Genomic DNA, 5,806 nt, shown 5'->3' with positions numbered 1-5,806 from the left:
TGCCACCCATGGTGAGAGAACATTTTCCTCTGTTACATCTTATATTGGTTTTCTGTTGCTGCTGTAACAAATTACCACAAACTTAAAAAACACAATTTATTATTTTACATTTCTGTAGGTCAGAAGACTGACACTGGTTTCAATGGGCTAAAATCAACATGTCAGCAGGGCTGCATGTTTCCTGGAGGGTCTAGGGGGTATCTCTTTGTCCATTCCAGCTCTAAAGGCTGCCGTGTTCTTTGCCTTATGGTCCCCTCCCATCTTCAAAGCCAGCAACGGTGGAGTGAGTCCTTCCCATATAGCATCACTCTGATCTTCTCTTCCAGCTCCTTCTTCCACCTTTAAGGACTTTTGAAGAGTCCATCCAGATAATCCAGTGTAATCTCCACATCTCCAGAGCCTTAATTCAGTCACATCTTCAGAGCCCCTTTTGTCATATAAAGTAACATGTTCACAGGTTTTGGGGATTAGGACACAGGCATCTTTGGGGAACCACTATTCTGTCTTCTACACATCTCTTTTGAATCTCTGTTTAGTGGTTACGGGCATGTACTCTGGAAGCAGACCGTGTAGGTCCAAATCCCAGCTCTTCCAATTACCAGCTATATGAGCATAATCAAGTTACTCAACTTCTCTGGCCTCAGTTTCCTCGTTTTTATTGTTTTTCAAAGATTTTTTTTTGATGTGGACCATTTTTAAAATCTTTATTGAATTTGTTACAATATTGCTTCTGTTTTATGTTTTGGTTTTTTTGGCCATGAGGCATGTGGGATCCTAGCTCCCCGACCAGGGACAGAACCTGCACCCCTGACATTGGAAGGCGAAGTCCCAACCCCTGGATTGCCAGGGAAGTCCCTCCTCATTTTTAAAAGAGCATTAATAATTCATACATACTTTATCTAGTTTTTGAGAATATTAAAATTAATAAAGATGAATTGATCAAGAATGTTAAGTGCTACATAATCGTTAACTGTTAGGAAATAGAGGTATGTTATTTAAGATAGGCTAACTTCAAATTTTGGTAGCTTACTACAATATGCTTATTTCTTGCCTTGAAAAGTTCAATTAGAGTCAGAACAGAAAGGTCAGCCTCTGCACAGTGCAGTTATTTTTATCTCTATCCTCCCCTAGGGCCTCTGAGCCCTCCCCATTCAGCCACAGGGAGACAAAGAGAAGAAATGGAAAATCTCAAAGGAGGTGCTCATGGGACAGGTCTGGAAATATTTACATCACGTTCCATTCAGTCACTGCAAAGCAGGTTGGTAAATGTGTTCCAACTATGTCCCCAAAAAGAAAAAAATGGATTTCGTGAAAAGCTAGGCAGTCTCTGCCATGGGGAGCCAGAGGGTCGGCATGGAGAGTAGAGTTCCAGGGACTCCTGGCCCCTTTTGCAAGCATATGAGCCGTTATCCCAAGGAACACCTTGTGAAAGAAGACATCTGGAGGAGAGAGGGTGACGGGTTGGAGATTTGTACAGCCCAGACTGTGCTGCTTTGGATAAGTTGGAAGCTGAGACTGTTGATATAAGGGCAAACTTTCCAATACAAACATAGCCACATGATTACTGAATGAAGCCAAGGCCACTGTGGAGATGACCAGCACACAATTAAGTGAACCCTGCATTAGGAGACATGTGGGCTCTAGATATGGATCTAATCATTATTGGCATAACGATTAAATGCAGTAATTGAAATCAAGAGGTGTTTAAGAGCAGGTACAGGGAAAGTAAGACCAATGAAGAAGGAGAGGAAACCACAGTCACTGGGGAGGTGGCAGGAGAAGAGGAGAGTGAGGGTATAACAAATGGCAAAGGAGAAGAAAACTGTCAGCAGTGCCAAATGCTACCAACAAATAAAATGACAAATCACTTTAAGAAACTGAATACCATGTTCTTGGATTGGAAGAATCAATACTGTGAAAATGACTATACTACCCAAAGCAATCTACAGATTCAATCCCTATCAAATTACCAATGGCATTTTTCACAGAATTAGAACAAAAAGTTTTACAATTTTTGTGTAAATACAACAGATCCCAAATAGCCAAAGCAATCTTGAGAAAGAAAAACAGAGCTGGAGGAATCAGGCTCCCCAACTTCAGACTATACTACAAAGCTACAGTAATCAAGATGGTATGGTACTGGCACAAAAACAGAAATATAGATCAGTGGAACAGGAGAGAAAGCCCAGAGATAAACCAACACACCTATGGACACCTAACCTATGACAAAAGAGGCAAGAATATACAATGGAGAAATGACAGCCTCTGCAATAAGTGGTGCTGGCAAAACTGGACAGCTACATGTAAAAGAATGAAATTAGAACACTACTTAACACCATACACAAAAGAAACTCAAAATGGATTAAAGACCTAAATGTAAGACTGGACACTATAAAACTCTTAGAGGAAAACATAGGAAGAACACTCTTTGACATAAATCACAGCAAGATCCTTTTTGACCCACCTCCTAGAGTAATGAAAATAAAAACAAAAATAAGCAAATGGGACCTAATTTGACCCACCTCCTAGAGTAATGAAAATAAAAACAAAAATAAGTAAATGGGACCTAATTAAACTTAAAAGCTTTTATACAGCAAAGGAAACCATAAACAAGATGAAAAGACAACCCTCAGAATGGTAGAAAATATTTGCAAACGAAGCAAAGGACAAAGGATTAATCTCCAAAATATGCAAGCAGCTCATGCAGCTCATACAGCTCAATATCAAAAAAACAAACAACCCAATCAAAAAATGGGCAGAGACGCAGATGTAGAGAATGGACTTGAGGACATGGGGAGGGGGATGGGTAAACTGGGATGAAGTGAGAGAGTGGTATGGATGTATATATACTACCAACTAGCTAAAATAGATAGCTAGTGGGAAGCAGCCGCATAGCACAGGGAGATCAGCTCAGTGCTTTGTGACCACCTAGAGGGGTGGGATAGGGAGGGTGGAAGGGAGAAGCAAGAGGGAGGAGATATGGGGATATATGTATATGTATAGCTGATTCACTTTGTTATAAAGCAGAAACTAACACACCATTGTAAATCAATTACACTCCAATAAAGATGTTAAAAAAAAAAAAAAGGGCAGAAGACGGAGATAGACATTTCTCTAAAGAAGACATACAGATGGCCAAGAGGCACAAGAAAAGATGCTGAACATCACTAATTATTAGACAAATGCAAATCAAAACTACAATGAGATATCACCTCACACCAGTCAGAATGGCCATCATCAAAAAATCTTCAAACAATAAATGCTGGAGAGAGTGTGGAGAAAAGAGAACCCTCCTGCACCGTTGGTGGGAATGTAAATTGATGTAGCCACTGTGGAGAACAGTACGGAGGTTCCTTAAAAAACTAAAAATAGAACTACCATATGACCCAGCAATCCCACTACTGGGCATATACACTGAGAAAACCATAATTCAAAAAGTCACTGCCCAATGTTCATTTCAGCACTATTTACAATAGCCAGGACATGGAAACAACCTAAATGTCCAGCGACAGAGGAATGGATAAAGAAGATGTGGTAAATATATACAATGGAATATTACTCAGCCATAGAAAGGAATGAAATTGGGTCATCTGTAGAGATGGGGATGGACCTAGAGACTGTCGTACAGAGTGAAGTAAGTCAGAAAGAGAAAAACAAATATCGTATATTAACGCTTATATGTGGAATCTAGAAAAATGGTACAGATGAACCTATTTGCAGGGCAGAAATAGAGACGCAGACGTAGAGAACGGACATGTGGACATAGGGAGAGAAGAGGAGGGTGGGATGAATCGGGAGATTACGTTTGACATAAATACACTACCACGTGTAAAATAGATAGCTGGTGGGAACTTGCCGTATAGCACAATGAGCTCAGCTCAGTGCTCTGTGATGACCTAGATGGGTGGGATGGGGGTGGGGGAAGGAGGTCCAAGAGGGAGGACATATATGTATACATACAGCTGATTCACTTCTTTGTGCAGCAGAAACTAACACAACATTGTAAAGCAATTATACTCCAAAAAAAAAAAAAGAAAGAAAGGAAGAAAAGAAAATGAAAGGTCATGGGCATCTCAACCAGGAACAATCTCTGTAGAGTGTGTCATGGAAGGATGTTGCCAAACACAGCTTCTGATGTGATAGGGAACAAGGAGGAAAGGAAAGCGAGGGAGAGTAGGGCATATAGACAACTCTTTCAAGAGGTTATATTGTGAAAGGAAGGAGAAAGCTTGGACAGTGGTAGGATATGGTGGTTGAACAGTTTCTTTCTTTTATTGTTTTTCGTTAATATGGGATAAGCTTGAGCATATTTGCAAACTGAGGGGAAAGAACTTGTGAGGGAACTGTTGAAAAACAGAAGGCAGGGATGATAGACAGGCAGGAGGTAAGGGTGAGCAAAGAACCCCGAAGTCTCAGCATTGGCAGTCCTATTCTTATTGGAATATTGTGGAGGAATGTGGGGACAGGGGAGCCCACCCCGGCTGTATTTGGGGAACCAAAGAAGGCTCTCTGAAGGACGTGTAGAGTTGATTTTATGTCACTTGACATTACTGTCTGAAATTATGAAAATGAGCAAACTGCCAGATTCACACTCTGCCTTTTTTCAAAAAAATGCAACTTCTGTTTTCATTCGATAACCTGAAACTTCTCACTGTACGTCAGAGAACAGAGCAGATCCCAATCCTAATTAGGAGGCTCTTTCATTTATTTATACCTATGTCGACCCAAAAGGATTTAAGGTGATTAATTCAAAAAAATAATCCAGCTACTTCCCTTCTTTCCTCAGATAAGGATTTCATGCTAGAGCAATTACAGCAGGCAAGGGGTGTGGAACTATTGCACCCCCAATCCCATCACCAGAAGACGATATGGAGACCACAACCAAGGCTTTCCTATGCCTGAAGCAGGAAACAGAAGAAACACTACTCTTTTTTTTTTCTTTTCTTTTTTAGAAATAAGGAACATCAGTGGTCAATTATGCTGATGTGAGAGACTTAGTAGAAGGGTTTGTGTATATTGAAATCTAGTTCTATAATATGGATGACAGTGTTTATAAGTCCCAATTAGTAATAAATCAATGATCTTTTTAAACAGGAAAAACTAACTGCCTATGATATTATAATTATATGTAGGATGGCTAAAGAGGGTTGAAGGGGTCCAGAGGACCTTGCAAAGTTAACAATGTAATTATAAACTCCAGGCATCAGATTTCACATGGAAGCCACAAGTTCAAGTAAAGTCATAGTGCCTGGGGAGAAATGTCACGTGGCTTTGCCAATTTAAATCTAAAACATAACTGCAGAGTATGCAACCACCAGGTACCATGAGTTGTGTTTCCATATACCTTCTCCCCAGCCATCCATGCCTCCCTCCCAGGGTTCACTTTTCTCCATATTACTAATTACAGTTGAATATACTGTATACTGTTCTCAATGCTCTTTACTATCTGTCCCCACCTGTGAGCATGTACACTCCATGAGGGGAGGGATTTTTGCCTGGTTTGATCAGTATCATATCCCCAAGGTCTATAACAGTCTTTGGCACAGGTAAGCACTCAGTAAATACCTTTTAAGTGATGGAATGACTGAATCAGTAGAATTGGCTCATAGTTTAATCCACCACCGTCTGCCAATTCAGCCTCATCTTCCATTACTCCCTGTGTTCCAGCCACACCCAAATGCTTCCTGTTCTCAAGTGGCCCCTGCTGTGTCTTTCATACACTTTCTCCACTGGTTTGGCATCTTTCTCCGCACTTCCCAACACACACACACACACACACACACACACACACACACACACACACACA

Source organism: Aethalodelphis obliquidens, unplaced genomic scaffold, assembly GCF_003676395.1.
Source record: "Aethalodelphis obliquidens isolate GAN/ISIS:26980383/991018 unplaced genomic scaffold, ASM367639v1 scaffold62, whole genome shotgun sequence".
NCBI classification, from domain to species: domain Eukaryota; kingdom Metazoa; phylum Chordata; class Mammalia; order Artiodactyla; family Delphinidae; genus Aethalodelphis; species Aethalodelphis obliquidens.
The sequence above is the reverse complement of the archived record's forward strand: the minus strand, read 5'-3'. Positions refer to the sequence as shown.